Source organism: Carettochelys insculpta, chromosome 2 (assembly GCF_033958435.1).
Source record: "Carettochelys insculpta isolate YL-2023 chromosome 2, ASM3395843v1, whole genome shotgun sequence".
Taxonomy (NCBI): Eukaryota; Metazoa; Chordata; order Testudines; family Carettochelyidae; genus Carettochelys; species Carettochelys insculpta.
In genome coordinates, this window is record NC_134138.1 from 164429240 (window position 1) to 164445989 (window position 16750).

The window sequence follows — 16750 nt, forward strand, 5'->3', positions numbered from 1 at the left end:
AATGCATTATTAAAGACCTACAACCCATCGTCAATCAGGATGCCACACTCCAGAAGGCCCTAGGTGACAGGCCTGTTCTCTCCTACAGACAACCCCGCAATCTTATGAGGATTCTCACCAGCAACCACAGACTACACGACAATAATACCAATCCTGGAACTTTTCCTTGCAACAAGCCCCGTTATCAGCTTTGTGCACATATCTATTCTGTGGATACCATCACTGGACCTAACCAGGTTATTCACAGAATTACAGGCACACTCTCATGTTCCTCTTCTAACATCATATATGCCATCATGTATCAACAATGCCCACATATTTTGTATATAGGGCAAACGGTAAACACATTTCGACAAAGAATGAATGGACACAAAACAGACATCAAAAAGCTCTTAACTCACAAGTCTGTCACCCAGCATTTTAATGGAGTGGGCCATCTGCTACTAATCTGAAAGTCTGTGTTTTACTGAAAAGGAACTTGAAGAATCGCCTGCAAAGAGAGAGAGTGCCAAACTCTCTTTTACATTCAAATTCGACACATTAGCACATGGTTTGAACCGGGACGCCTGGGTCATTATCTGTACTCTTTTACATACTTTGTTTTATCTGACTCTTGACTCACCTCCCCCGCAGCCCTTCTGCTATTCTCATTTGCCCACCTTGATTACAATTTTTCTGATTTGTCAACCTTGATTACTATTTTTCATTCTCTGTGCCTTAAATATTGAGTCTGTTCTGGTATGGCTATGGTCTGAAGAAGTGGGTCTGTCTCACGAAAGCTCAACACCTAATCAATTATTTTGTTAGTCTTTAAAGTGCTACTGGACTGCTTTTTTATTAATGCATTTGATCCTTGTTTAGTTTGTTGTACGCACTACTATGTTGCAAATCTCTCTAGTAAGACTGCATCCTTGGTAAATGTAAGTACATGTGATGTTTATGAGCAATCATTCAGCTGAAAAAAGTAGATGCGCCATGGACCTGTTTGTCTCACTGAAGTGGGCCATCAAAACAAAACAGCAGTCCAGTAGCACTTTAAAGACTAACAAAGTAACCTATTAGGTGATGAGCTTTTGTGGGACAAACCCACTTATTCAGATCACAGCCATACTAGAACAGACTCAATATTTAAGGCACATGAAGTGGGCCATGTTACTGAAAATGCTGGGAATCACTGCATTAGATCAGAGGTGTGCAAAATGTTGAAATATGTTACTGTTTTTATGTATGTATGTATATTCACATCTATAAACACACCAATTAATAAAGTTTTCAGGAAAACAACATGCTTTGATTTTCTTATAGTTTTATATTTTACAGATTATGTTTATTGTATACATAAATGTGATGCACAAAGAAAATGTGAGTACCATGTGTGTCATATTCAACAAACACCTAAACGTATGAAAGAGGAACACTGACATAAGAGTAACGTATTGACTACTGGAAGTTCTGAGATTGCTGCCACAGAATTTTGGACTAACATACCAAGTAAAAGACCAGAGCAGGCCTTGACTAGAATGGTCCCTCATGGTTTTATTTATTTTTTTTAAAATATATGTAAAATATCTTCTTGCAATAGCATGCTACCAGGACCTGGCTTTCAGGAAAAGATACCCAGATTAGCATGATGCATGAACAAGGCTATGATTCTTTCATAGAGGCCACAGAAATCGGAGAGTCAGACTTCAGCCCATTGAGTCCAGAAACTCCAAGGTACCCCTGCAAACCGGCAGGGGAGCCCCATAGTTCCAAGTGGTCCCCCTCAGCTGCTGGGACTGATGTGGGAACCCTGCAACTGAGCTCCCCATTTTGTCATGAATATATTTAATAAGTCAAGGATGGATCACGGGCTTCTGTCACTTTTTCTTTATTGCCTGTGACCCTTCAGTGACTTTTACTAGAAATATCCATGACAAATTCTTAAGCCTTATACATGAGCGTGCCTTAAGTAACACATGAACTACTTCCAAACGAAATTAACTCAAGATTGCTTTAAAAGTCCAACAGTGAAGTTAGTGGCACTACGTCTTATCGCAAACCCAAAGACCACCAAAACCAAGGAGAATAAAAACCAGAGCATATAATAGGCCATGGTACGGAAAATAAGGCCTTATCACAGGGATGTGCAATGAAAAATGCCACAGGTGGCCATTCGCTGAAAATGGGAACAGTGAGAGGCAGCGCAGACTGGGGCACCACTTCTCCCAATGGCAGTAAACATCAGTTCATAAACATGAAGAGCTGTGATCACCTGATACCTGCAGAGAGAGAAGTAAAAATAGAGGTGAAGGCCTGCCAGGGACTAACTGGTGGATCAGATCCAGCCTGCAGGCCAGTATTTGCCCAGCCCGCCTTTTCTATACTACCAAGCTTTTTTCTTAGAAAACTTATGTTAACACTCAAAAGTCAACATCAGAAAAATCACCAAAGGGTTTTCACACTTGCCATGTCTTTTGACAGATCACGTTCTGGATGAGAGTACCATTATCAGCAGCGCAACCACTGCACTGTGGTCCATATCCTCTAGGAGTGGTCTCATGAGTAGATGTGTGAGCTCTCCATGCTAAGGGATGTCAAAACAGCCCAACAGTCTCACCCCACTCTCTGCAGCAGCAATCTGTCTGCTGCTGTGTTGCTAGGGCAGAACAGAACAGGAACATTCCAGTGATTTGCAAATTGATTCCCAAACTAGACAGTACATAGACAGATACTTCCAGGAGCTTTGAAATGGAGGGGCACAGGCCTGTAGGGCAGCAGAGATCAAAACACTGAGCAGAGTGATCAGGGCAGGCATTGTAAGATACCTGGGAAAGCCAGTTCTGTGGACAAGACATCAGTGTATATATTGGCTTTTTTGTTGACAATAAAGGGAAAGAGAAAAGAAAAAAGACTCTCCTGGGGTGAAAGTTTCTGTCGCCAAAATGAGACAGTTTTCCACAACAGAAGCTGCAGTGCAGTATGTAAAGGGTCTTTGTGAACCAGGACACCTACCCCAAGACAAAGCTCCTTGTATACCATGCAGTGGTTGTTCCAACAAGACATCCTATATGGTGAGCTAGCCTCTGGCAAAAGACCTCCCAGACGCTCCCAGTTGCGCTACAAAGATGTCTGCAAGAGAGACCTCAGAAAGGTAGACATCGAGCTGGACAACTGGGAAGAACTAGCAGACGACCACAGCAGGTGGAGGCAGGGGTTACACAAGGGCCTTCAGAAGGGCGAGATGAGGATCAGACAGCTAGCAGAGGAGAAGCGAGTGCACAGAAAGCACACTAAGGACTTGCCAGACACCCACCACATCTGCAAGAGATGCAGCAAGGACTGTCACTCTCGTGTGGGTCTTCATAGTCACAGTAGACGCTGTAAATGAAGTCCTCAGTTGAAACTATAAAGGGCGCGATCCATAGTCTATGCAGACTGAAGGATGCCTACTACTACTACTACCAAATGGATGTGAAACCTGGACAACATACAGGTGCCATTTGAAGGCACTTCAACAATATCATCAACACTGCTGCAAAAGACTCCTAAAGAGCTTTTGGGAGGATAGGCACACAAACACTAGCATCCTGGAAGAGTTGAACATGACCAGCATTGGAGTCATTATCATTCATCATCAACTTTGTTGGAGTGACCATGTGGTTTGGATGTCTGATCAGTGCCTCCCAAAACAGACTGTTTTCGAAATTGGAGGAAGTACAGAGAAGCACTGGGGGCCAACAGAAGCAATATAAGGACATGCTGAAGGCACACGTGAAAAGTGCAGCATCCGTGTCAATACTTGAGAGAACCTTGCCCAAGACTGCCCCAGTGGAGAACAGTAATCTGTGAGGAGGTAGCACGATTTGAGAGACCCTGCCACAGTGTAGACAAGGACAGGTGGAGAAGAAGAAGAGAGCATCAAAAACTGCCCCAGACCTCTCCAACAACTGCTAACACCTGCCTCTTCTGAGATAAGATCTGCAGCTCCAAAATTGCATCAATGGACTCATAAATAGAAGGATGACATGAAGCCGTCCTACTTGTTATAGAGTGACTGCCAAGAAGAAAGAGGAGTGCACTCTCACTGCTTTGTTGCCAAAGGGCAGGCTTTGGCAACAAAACTTGGTAGCGTAAACAAGGCCTGTTATACACTTTTTTTTTTTTTTTTTTTTTTAAAAGACTATCCAGTGATGAACAGGGGTGAGAAACTGACACAGACTTCATATGAAATTCCAAACATCCCAGGGCAGCAATAGTAGTGCAGTGATTTGAGAATATGGAAGCAGAAGGAAATCTGGAAATACCAAAGAAAGGGAGTAAAGTTCAAATTTTTGAGGATTTCAGATAACCTTAAAGACTTATGCTCCACTGACAACTGAGGAATTCCACTAACTTTTTCAGATGAATAAACAACTACATCAGTTGATAAACATTTTAAGTTTGTCTCAAGGATTAAAAAAGTGTTTAAGAACACTTTAACTAACGTGCTAAGGCTATGTTACTTCTTTCCTAGCGTGTGTTTACCACAAGATAGCTACCATAACAAATCCTTGTGTAGAGAGGGCAAATTTAATTTCATCACTCTAGTGTTCACCTCAATCAACTACAAAAACTACAACTTGCCCTAGCTACACCAGATCTTTAGGGCACGTTAGCTTTCCAGAATAAATATGGACTAACACACTTGTGTAAAAAATATTTGCTGGACTTTGGCATGTGCTAGCTTATCTTCAACTTAATTCAAGTACAATTTGTGTGATCTACAAACACTAGATTTTCAGAATTTATTATTTAGAACTTTAGCCAACAAGTTAAATACAGTTTCCCTAGTCAAGATCAACCATCAGAACTAGCTTGTTCTGTAACACTGACACAGCCACACTTATAAAAAGAGCATGCAAACACTTACATATGCCTAACTTTAAGTACATATACAAGACTACACCTAGTACAATTTTTTAATCTAACTACAATGGTAAAATTAAAGCAGTACAAAATTTCCCACATCTGTACAGTGTATACAACAATTAAACTAATATATTAGTATAATTATTCTCTTGTGAGAACAGTAATATAAGTATTTACCAGTATTAATGAGCTCACTTTAGCATATTTACCCATGTAACTATTAAGGTAAAAATAATACTCCTTAAATGAACTATTTGTATCAGTACAAACTGCTGTTTAGACCAGACTTAAGTGGTTGCAGAATAAGGGTCACAGATTCAAGTTGATCAAAACTGAGGAAGAAGTCATTCACAGCAGCAATAGTAGCTGAACCATGCAAGGATCACTGAAGTACACAGATATAGTAGTACAGGTCAGAGCTCACCTTCCTGCAATTATTGACCAAATTCAATACCATGATTAAGAGAAAGTAACCGCAGGCTAGATCACTGGGATTGTCTTGAACAGCAGCTCTCAAACTGGATTGGAATCCTACTAATGATGTTAACAGGGTTGTCTTAGACTACCATAACCACATTTCCCTATGGCAAATATGGGAAACAAGTCTCCAGGGTTGAGGGGCTGCTGTTCTGTGTCAGGGCTCCTTGGCGATGGGAGCAGATGCCTCACAGTGAGGCACCAGGTCTGGGGGGCTCTGCAGCCTCCTGATAAAGGGGAGTTGAGGATGGGGGCTCCACACTCCCTGCCATCCCTGCTGGGAAGTTGAAGAAGTCACGCCTTGGCAGGGCTCATCAGCGGTGGGGGCTGCCTCTGTGGGGTGCCAGGGAATGGGCAGACACCCAGCAGAGGAGCTCCCTGGCTTGTTAGGAACATCTCAAAGACACTGAGTGAGAAGGAACTGGAGCTCCACAATATATGGGACAATTAGCCTATTTCATTAAAAAAGTTGAGACTCCTGTGAACCAGCTTACCAAGGGGATGTCCTGGGAAAAATGGGACAAATGGTCACCTTACGTTAGACTTGCTGGGGCCAAGGGCTAAAGCCTGACCCGGAGAGTCCCACTGACTGAAGTTTAAGCTCAAGCCCAAGGGCTTCAGCCCTGGGCAGCAGCACTCAGGATACATGTCCCCTGCCTAGGGCTGAAGAACTTGGGCTTCACCTTTGCCCTCCAACACCCAATCCTGAGGCAGTGCAGCTCAGGCTTCAGTCCCCATTCTGAGGTCACATTGCAATTTTTGTCATCAGAAAAGGATGCTGGCACAACGAATCTTGAGAACCCCTGATCTTGTAGCATTAGAAATAAAAAAGAAAAATGTAGCATGCAGTAGGCTTTTTTGGATTGGCTTTACATATACTGCACTCTGAAAGATGTTACATAATTTTTTTAAGAGAACTTAAGTTATTTAACATACCACATGAAAGTTGATGGCACATAGCTAATTAGGATTAGCAACTGTGGCTAGGAGGTTTAGTACTTCTCTTCCTTCCTCTTGACTTCCACACGTGCATATATATGTCTGTGCTGCTTTGTCACATTAAGGAGATGCACATAATCATGTAACATAATAAAGAAATAATACTCCAATTTGTTTCATTTGTTCATATAATTGCTCTCTTCTCTAAACTTATTTTTAAAGCATTGATTAACACTAAGTCCCAGACCTTGAAGCAAAAAGCAGCTCTCCATTCACTCAGGCTACGTCTACATTACAGATTTTTTGAAAGAAGCCGTTCTGGAAAATCTCTTGGGAAAACTTCTTTCAAAAGAGTGAGTCCACACACAAAAACAGCGTATCAAAAGAGTGATCTGCTCTTTTGAAAGAGAGCATCCACACAGCCCCAACTCTTTCGAAAGAACAAGCCATGGATTGAAAAATAAGGTGCCATGAGGACTGCTCTTTTTTTTTTTTTTTTTTGGGGTGGGGGGGGGGCTGCACAGCATCTACACACATTTTCTTCCAAAGAAGCTTTTGAAAGAAGGTGCTCTTCCTGAAATGGCAGTGGAAAAGTAATTTCAAAAGAGAGCTACATTTTTTCAATTTACTTTCAAAAGAACATTTTGTGTGCACAGATGCTCCGAGGGATCTTTCAAAAAGAGCTCACTTCTTTCAAAAAAATCTTTCGAAAGAACTTGCTAGTATAGACACAACCTCAGTGGGAAAAGATAAAGAAACTAGCTTCGTTTCCTAAGCATACTGAAATATTTTTTATTTAGAATCAAAATCATATAACTGAACCAGATAGCACTAGTTACTGCCACTAGCATCTGATGGAAGCATTACTGTTGGTCGGAGAAAAGTTGAGGGAACTGTTTCCCATAAGAGGATACTTTCCCAGAGTCAAATTGTTTCATGAAATTGTGATAAATGATGAAATTTCATTCTGACAAACACGAGAAAATAAAAGTTTTGTAATAAAGCATACTAATTTTTGTTTTAAAATTACTCATTTTAAAAATTAGTATTTCATATTATAATGTAAAAGCAAAAGTGAATTTGATACAAAACTTTTTAAATTTGTTGAAACATTATTTCAATTAGCTTAAATTTTAGGAAGAAATTGGAAATTCTTTTGTGGAAAATGTGGAAGTTTTCCATGCTGTTTCTAATGAGGATAAGTGAAGGCATTTCTAAATCCTTTGTGAAACAACAGAATGTGTCCCATGCACACAGGTCTAGTTAGAATAGCTAGTCATGCCCTTCTAATGTTTCAGGACACAAAAACATGTGAATTAAACACTAGTTTCCATTTCACTTTCCCACCAATTTTGTCCAGGGCAACAAGTAGGCTGCCTCTTAACTCTTACTTTCTCTCAGATCTAGCAAAATACTATCCACATTACAGAAGCCCACCATTAGTGGTACTGTCAGCAGACATACTCAATTATCATTTTGCCACACAGTGAGCCCTTCATATTAGGAAAAAGGTGCATATTTGGGTCAATATGAACTACCCTCAGGGCCAAACGGAAGATTTCAGTTCTGAGTTTTGGCAAAACTATACCCTTCAAGAGCAAGCACTAACTTCCACTAATTAAACAGACAACACATAATAAATTCTGAATTCTTCTTTCAACTTTAAGATGCCAAAAGCTACTAGCCTCAGTGCTTGTGGCACTCTACAGGTTTGATGTTCTCACATGCAAGTTGTGAAGTACACTAGCATAGACATAAGAGAATAACATAAGAGTTGAAAAAACATTACTGTATGATCAATGTGGGATGTGTACCTCCCTATTTATATACCTATACCAAACTATGAACTCCATATTGTTTTCTGAATAACTTATTGTAACACTGAACTGTAATTTCACTGTAATCTCTTTCACCTCCACAATGAACTGGGATTCCTGAAGGTGACAAAAGGTTAAAATTAGGAAGCCATCAGTAATCAATAACCTGGATGGTCTTTCAACCACACAGAACAAACATAGGACAGTGTGCTGACTGATGCCAAGGGGAACCAACTTTGCCAGTCTGATTGAAGGAGTCCATAACGGAACGCCTAACAAGGGGGAGAAAACTATTGGGGAGCGTCACCTGGCACAAAAGGACTGGAACTTTATACCAGTAATTCAGAGGATCCACAATTTCAGTGATCTCTGGAAGGAAATCAAAACATTATCTACTGTGGAGATTTAGATAAGCTGGTGCTAATTTCAGCATATAGGCAGCTGGACTGAAGCTTCACCTTTCAGGGAGGAAGAACTGATGAGGACTTCTGTGGCATCTTAAAGACACAAATTTATTTAGGCATAAGCTTTCATGGGCTGCAACCCACTTTGCAAATGCATGCATCATCATGCACCAAAAAAGGGGGTTCCAGCCCATGAAAGTTTTTGCCCAAATAAATTTGTTGGTCTTTAATGTGTCACAGGAGACACTGTGTTTCCTGTAAAAGAGTAACAAGGCTACCTCTCTGAAACTGTCAGTGGGGGATGCTTGACAGAAGATATGTAGCCTGAGAATGTGCCAGTACAACTGCCCCCTTCGTAATCAGCCTGGTCAGAGAAGACTAATGAAATACTGCGATGAATATGCAGCACTTCATTAGGCTAATGCTCCCCACAGCACCTTCAAAGTGTCAAATTTGGAAGTGCCAGCATGCCGTGTAGCTGCAAGCACTTTGAAGTGCCTGGGCTAGTTCGAAGTGCCTTTACTCCCAAAATTTTTAAATTAAAGTTGTAACACCACCATCCCTGAAAGCAGGGGGATTATATTCTGAGAAGCAAATTATTCATGATACATATAAAGGTTGAACCACTCTAGTCCTGAAACTCCATGGTCCATCATGATTTTAGTTAAACAGATATCTATTTATTGTGGGTGCAGACAACTTTCCCACTGCGGTTCCATAAAGTTTGTTTACAGCACCAGTTCCAGCTCTCAGTGTTTTGTGCCATTATTTGTCTCTAATTTACCCCTAAATGTTTTCTAAGAGCCCAGCAAGCAGCGAAAGTGTTGGTAATGTGCTAGACAATATTGAACTCCTGTGGTTGAGCAAATTCCCTGGCCAGGTCCTGAGGGTGCCAGACTAGAGAGGTTCAACCTGTATTTAAGTTACAAATAAAAAGAATAGTCTTTCCCCTGCAACTACTAGCTTTGAGAATGAAACATCGGATTTTAAAATTAACCTGCACTGATTCTATTTCAAGCATAGTCACTAGCGACCCTGGTGAATTTGCACACTAGTGAGTCTGCACACATGGAACTACTTAGAAGTTATTAAACAGTACTGTTTTATGAAGTAGGAGCAGAATCCAGATCACTCTACCAAAGCACTCTGCAGCATTAACAAGAGCAAAAGAGAAGTAAAACCTTTTTCAGCCAAGTATCAGAGAGGCAGTCATGTTACTCTGTAACTTTGAGAACAACAATAAGTCCTGTGGCACCTTAGAGACTAACAGATATTTTGAAGCATAAATATCTGTGAGTCTATAAGGTGTCACAGGACTTCTTGATGTTCTTTTTCGGTCAGTGACCACAGAGGAAACTGATACACAAATTATAAAAGTGTAATTTTTAATTTTTAACAAACTATGACTTTTCAGCCAAACCTTACTGTTCTATTTGAAGCATCCCCACTCATATTGTAACTGTGGCTCTATTACCGTGTCAGACAAGAAAAGAAAAAAAGTCTAATACGTGCTATTAGTAGTATTTTGTTCCATGTAACTCAAATATTAAATACTATAATTAAAATCCTCCTCCATTAATATAACTCGTTGTGGAATAAATTTCCAGTTTGTAATTTTGATGTAGGATGTCAGTGAAAAACATCAAGACCAGGGTACTTGACTATTTGTTGGTGATAACTCATACTGCTAAAGTAAAAAAACCCAGGGGGATAATAAATATCAAAAAATACTCAGAATAGCACAACAGATTGTAACATTTATGCCGTAAATAGTTTCAATGAATATGTTTTAAAGACAAAACTTCTACCCAAAGATTTGTTTCAAGTACTATGGGCCACATCCACAAAAATTTAGCAATGCTGAGCACTGCAACACAACTTTAAGGGGACCTGGTGCCAAGTGAAATTTTTTAGTCCTGAGTTGGTCACCCAACCCCCTCCCACCATATCATTCACTGGAAGAGTTAAACCCCCAAGAATGGTGTCAAGTAACCCATGTCTTGATGTTTTTCCACAAACATCCTATACTGAAATTACAAACTGGAAAATTATTCCACAACTAGTTATAGTAATGAAGACACAATGAACAAAAGGAGCTGCCTAGAAAACAAGAAATTTAGGTCTGGTGGGAATCTAAACTCCTCTCTCCCCTCAAAAAAAGATAGTCACCTCTCTAGTTCAGAGTTAGGTGCTTATCTCCACTCCAGATTCATAGCCATGAATCTATTCCTGGAATTAGACTCCTGAGTCACATCAGCCCTTTTGCAAAAACCACATGCACCACAGAGAAACATAAAGCAAGAACAAAACCTCCATTGGGGCCTTAACTAAGAGAGTTTGTGGCCTGGGACAATCCCCCTTCCCCTCCTGACCTGCCCCACCTCTCCCCAGTCCTGCTCCATTCTCACCCCACCCTCTCTAACACCCGTTACACTCCTTCCCTGAAATCACCTCCCCGACAAAAAATCCTGAGGGATTATGGGGAGGGAGGTGAGAAAGACTGGTGCGTGGCAGCAATAGCAGGGATTGAGCCAATGCACTCAACACAGTGGTGGAAGGTGCAGATCAACCCAGCAACCTGCTCCATCACACCATATCCCACCTGGGTCACTCCATTTCCCCTGCCCCTCTCCTACCAAAGGCTCTGACCTCCATTCAATTATTGTCAATAAACTGACAATCAAGCCATTTACATGGGATGTGGCAGACATGGGTTCAAGTGCCTGCCTCAAAACAGGACGAATGAGGATATGCAAACAGTTATCCCACATTGTAGGTGAGTATCCTTACCACTGGGCTATTGGAAAACTACCCACGCATACACACCCCATCTGCTCACTCCCACCTCTATTTTGGGCAGTCCACATGCTCTGAAAATGCCCCCAGGATCAGATCCCACAGGAAAAAACTAGCTAAGGAACACCTAATTTGAGAATCCAGCAGGGCTGCTGAGTGGCTTAGCAACATCAGAGCTTAAGGGGCTTTGTGCATTTCCATAACAGAAACTTAGAGACACCAAAATGAAGCTCCCGTGTTAAGTAGTTGTTGAGTGGGGCTTTATGGATCTCAGAGGATCCCTAAATGATGATGTTTGAGCTCTGTGTGTCTTATACAGTAAAAACTACGACATGTAAGACAGCTTGTTTTTAACTATGCAGTCGGACACTAGTTATGGGGAGCTTATACATTACTAAGGAAAAAAATCTTTCCAGGTGTCTGGCTGGTGAGTCTTGCCCAAATATTCTGGGTCTGACTGATCACCCTATTTGGGATTGAGAAGGAATTTTCCCATAGTTCAAGCTGACAGAAATCATAGAATTTTTACACTTTCTTCTGCAGCATAGGGCACAGGTTACTCGCTTGTTTAATCTAGTGTAAATAGTGGATTCTCTCTACCTTGAAGTTTTTAAACCATGATTTGAGGACTTCAGTCACTCAACCAGAGGTTACAGGGTTTATTATAGGATTCGGAGGCCTTAGGTTCTGTGGCCTGCAATGTACAAGAAGTGAGCCTAGATAATCACAGTAGTCTATGAATAACTGATCATACAAATCAAGTCAAACACTCAACTAATTCACAATAACACAAAACCAAAACAGAATTTTTATATGTATGTTTGTCAAGCTTCATGAGCTAGCAAATAGTTTTAAAACATTCTCTTTCCTCACTCATCTACTGTGGTGCACGCATTCCAACATAAGAGCTATGCATAGGTCTGTTTGATGAAAAACTGTTCTCATAAACTCAGTGGCGCAGGACTGAAAGGGAAAAAGGACAATAAGTTCTGTACAACACTCTTAATAGATACATTGATGTGTTATGATCTCTAAAAAAATGGACTGAAATATATGACATCATAATTGTCTGCTAAGGAACAGAGTCCCCTTTTTTATTTTGAATCTGAGAGTCAACCAGTAGCTATTACATGTTAAAGACCAACACTGAAATAAGGAAATATAAACACAAAGATCTATATTTTTGTTTAGCCTACCCTTAATACAATTCTTTGGCTTTAAATACTTTTGCATACATTAAAACCCGTGATCTGGCAAAACATTATTGTTACGAAGATTCACAGAAAACCTGAATCAGAAGATACTAAAAATCTATTCATATATCATGGAAGAAAACCACATTTTAAAAAACAGAAATCTGAGATAAGTTTTCCTCTCAACATGTTAAAGTAGGTGAGAGAAAACACAAATTTGATGTGTGAAAGTAATTAGTTTCCACAAAGTATCCATATTATAATCACTGCTCTTGTTTTATTTTTTTTTTAAATTTTCCAAATAAGAACAGTTATTGGCCCATCTCTATATTACAGGGACCAATCACTTAAAAATTCACTGTGGAGACAGTTTACTGATTGTCCTGATAAATGGTTGTTAAATTACAACATTTAGTTGATCACTTCAGTCTAATTACTGCAACAATCTTTTCACACTGATCTTTTCTGAAACAAGAAGAAATATATTGCATAGGAATTCAGCTAGTATTACAGTGGCATTCTGTGCTCTGTCCAACTAGAAGTGTGAATAACTGCCCCAACTATAAAACATGGAAAAACAGATAACAAAATGAGAGGTACCTTATAAATGCTTACAAGTAGAAAACCTCTGACAAGCAATTTGGTATTTAAGAATCTGCATAAGTAAGGCTCAAACACATCCCTAGTATTAACTGTTTCATGAAATAAAAACAGTTTCTCAACAATCTTATCGACACATTACTTTACATAAATTACTGTGTAAATAGCTTTGAAGATGTACGGTGCTATATCTGTGACAAGTATTCCTTCTATTTGGCACATGTACCTTTTCCAAAACATTTGGAACAAGATATATGGTTGTAATGCATGTGTTAAACATGATTTGTCTTCTACCACTCAAGACCTTTTCTTACTCATGTTTGTTAGCAATTCCCTTGCAAGCGGAGTCACCCAAATATGAAGACAGATGTGGGGTTTTGTTTATTATTATTATTATTATTATTTTAAATACTTAAAACAAGCAAATAATGAGCCTCCTAAATGTCAGTGAGTATAGATCTGGTGATACACAAACTTCAAACACAGTTATAGAAAAAAAGCTTTTTTAAAAAATACAAAAGTTCTGCTATAATAGTATTCACATATAAGGCTCTCAGTTACAAGTGTGCAAGTAATGTTCCAAAAGCTCAAATTAGTGGTATGTGTATTTAAGGCTATCAATGTTTCAACTATAAAAAAAAAAAATGTCCTGTGGCCCCTTAAAGACTAACAAAATGATTAGATTATGAGCTTTCATGGGCAAAACCCACTTCCTAGTACTTAGTGCCTGCAATGTACTAGATGCACCACAGACATATAGGGAAGAACAACCCATGGTCCAAAAAGTTTAGATTCTAAAAAGACAAATGAACCTAAAAAATGAAGAAAAGATAGACAACATACAAGCACTACATGTACTTCATAAAGCATATGGTCTTTCTAACTCTGCCTCCTCCACGTTACATGGTTAAGTTGTAACAGACATCACAGCAAATGTGAGGTCATATGGAGATCCAATAAATAAATGAAAATTTCACACTTTAATTAAAATCAAATATATTTTACTTTCTTTGCTGCTTCGTCAAAGCACTGATACCTTGTTTATATGATGTAAATACAACTGAAGTAAGCACGTGATGTGCAGAAAAGAACTATCAAGGAAAACTGGCACTCTGAGATGTTTATATTATCTATGAAGTAGCAAATTAGGAAATGCTTAGTGATACGGCAACTAACAGTTTTTCAAAAGGTCAAATCCATTTATATTTACTACTGAGGGGGAAAAAAAAAAAAAAGATCAACTGAAAAATCCAGTTAAAACAACTCTGATTTAAAACAATACTTTTGACAAACTATTACAGAAAATGTTTTGTGACATATTTGGCAAAAAAGAGGCCAGGGTGAAGAAGATGAAATGCATGAGATCCGCCCTACAAGAAAAAATACCCCTGTTGTGTAAGTTACAGCACAGTGGGGGGGGGGAGAAAAAAAAACAATCGACTTTCCTTTGCTAGATGAACTTCAAGGGATATTTACAAAGTTTGCAAGAGTTTCCAAAACACTGACAGCCAGTTTAAACGCAGCTGGGGTAGAAACTCAACTCAGAGAAGCGACTTAATAACTAAAAGATCATCCCAGCCGCGCTTGGCCAGCCCCCACAGCTGCCACTCGGCGCATCTAACCGACTCGGGGTGAGCCCGGTGTATCCCCGTGTGACACAGCCCGGAGGTAGTAACAGCTGCTCGCTCGCAGCCTGGAAGGACAGGAGCGGAGAGCCAGCGCTGCGGTGGCTGGGGGTTGCTGTAAGATGCTGACCGGCTTCCCCCGCCTGGCTCAGCGCCTCCATGGCGGAGCCCCCCATGATCAGCCCCCCCGCTCGGACTCCCCCACAGCGCGCGGCCAAGCGGTGCGACCTGGAGCCGGGTCCCGCCGCCCGCCGCCCGCCGCGAAAACTTTCGCCCCGGGCCCCGCCCGTTACCTGCCGCACCATGGGCCGGCGCTGCCCGCTGCTCCCAGCCGGGGACTCCCGTCTCCCGCGGGTCGCGCCAGGCAGGTGCCGGACTCCCCGCACGCCACCAGGAAGCTGCGCCGGACCCACACCCGGACCCGCTGCCGTCGCCGCCTGGCCGCGCCCGTAACCGCCCCCTAGCGGCGGCCGCGAGCCCCGGCCCAGCCGCTCGGCCTCGGCCGCAGGGAGGGGCGGGGCAGGTGACCTCACGGGCGCGGGGGGGAGGGGGAAGGAGGAGAAGAAATGACGCGCCTGCGCAGTATAGTCCCCTGGGGCGCCCGCCGCGTACAGTTGCGCTGTGCGGGGGCTTGGTGGGGCGCGGCTGCCGCTCTCCCCTTCTCGCTCCCTCCTGCGAGCGGCTCCCCTCAGCCGGGCTCCCGCGCGCGCCCAATCCCGGGGAGCGTTTAGCCGCTCGCCTGCCCCCGGGCCGTTCTTTGACGCCCTAGCAAAACAAAAAGCAGTCAGGTAGCACTTTAAAGACTAGCAAAATAGTTTATTAGGTGATGAGCTTTCGTGGGACAGACCCACTTCTTCAGACCATAGCCAGACCAGAGCAGACCCAATATTTAAGGCACAGAGAACCAAAAACAGTAAGCAAGGAGGACAAATCAGAGAAAGATAATCAAGATGAGCAAATCAGAGAGTGGAGGGGTGGGAGAATTAGATTGAGCCAAGTATGCAGATGAGCCCCTACAGTGACTCAGAAAGTTCCCATCATCCTAATCAGTACCACACTGTACCGAAAACCTACTGATCACTATACTTATCTACACCCTTCTAGTTTCCATCCTGCACGCGTGACTAGATCCATTGTTTACAGTCAAGCTCTTAGGTACAATCGCATTTGCTCTGATCCTACTGACAGAGACCGAAAACTACAAGAACTTTACCAAATATTCATAAACCTGAATTACCCACCAGGAGAAATAAAAAAACAAATCGACAGGGCCAGATGAATACCCAGAGACCAGCTCCTCCAAGATCGGCCCAAAAAAGCCACGAACAGAACACCACTGGTCATCACCTACCGCCCCCAACTCAGACCACTGCAATGAATTATTAAAGACCTACAACCTATTCTTAATGAGGATGCTACACCCCAGAAGGCCCTGGGTGACATGCCTGTTCTCTCCTACAGACAACCTCCCAACCTCATGAGGATCCTCACTAACAGCCACAGTCTATACCCCAGGAACACCAGTCCTGGAACCTTTCCCTGCAACAAAGCCCACTGCCAGCTTTGTCCACATATCTTCTCTGGAAATACCATCACTGGACCTAACCAGGTTACTCACAGAATCATGGGCACTTTCTCATGCTCCTCTGCTAACATCATATATGCCATCATGTGCCAACAATCCCCAGATGCTTTGTATATTGGACAGACTTCTAACTCCCTTAGACAAAGGGTCAACGGGCACAAAACAGACATCAAAACACTCCAGATGCACAAACCAGTTAGTCAACATTTTAATGGAATTGGGCATTCTGTCAATGACCTAAAGGTATGTGTGTTACTGAAGAGGAATTATTGCACCGTTTTGGAAAGAGAAGCGGCCGAGCTGGCTTTTATATTCAAATTCGGCACATTAACACATGGTTTGAATCGTGATGGGAACTTTCTGAGTCACTATAGGGGCTCATCTGCATACTTGGCTCAATCTAATTCTTGACCTTCCCCCACCC

At 41.7% G+C, this 16750-nt stretch overlaps 1 protein-coding gene across 1 annotated transcript in view; it reads right to left on the reverse strand.

Annotated features, from left to right (window-relative positions):
- The window catches only part of PTPN3 (protein tyrosine phosphatase non-receptor type 3), a 224870-nt gene extending 209714 nt beyond the window's left edge, over positions 1-15156 (reverse strand). The window contains exon 1 of the mRNA XM_074987968.1: positions 15035-15156. The gene's annotated coding sequence lies outside the window, so the exon portion shown is untranslated. The remainder of the gene's footprint in view (positions 1-15034) is intronic.
- Positions 15157-16750: the final 1594 nt, after the last annotated feature.